Here is a 341-nt window from a genome sequence, read left to right as displayed (position 1 = left end):
CTCCCTCCCTCCCTCCCTCTCCCTCCCCCTCCCTCCTCCCTCCTCCCTCCCTCCTCCCTCCTCCCTCCCTCCCCCCCCCACCCCCACTCCTCCCTCCCTCCCTCCCTCCTCCCTCCTCCCTCCCCCCCCCCCTCTCTCTCTCTCTCTCTCTCTCTCTCTCTCTCTCTCTCTCTCTCTCGTCTCTCTCCCCCTGCCCGCCTTCCTCCCCTCCCTTTCTCCCTTCCTCTCTTTCTCTCTCCCTCTCCCTCACCCATCCCCACTCCCCCCCCCCCATCCCCGGTCGGTCATGTGGCATCCTCATTTTCCACGAGAAGTCAGGAAGCCGGAAGCGATGTTGGACT

The sequence above is a fragment of the Kogia breviceps genome (assembly GCF_026419965.1).
Source record: "Kogia breviceps isolate mKogBre1 chromosome 20 unlocalized genomic scaffold, mKogBre1 haplotype 1 SUPER_20_unloc_2, whole genome shotgun sequence".
In the NCBI taxonomy this organism is placed as follows: Eukaryota; Metazoa; Chordata; class Mammalia; order Artiodactyla; family Physeteridae; genus Kogia; species Kogia breviceps.
Note: the sequence above shows the minus strand (reverse complement) of the source record.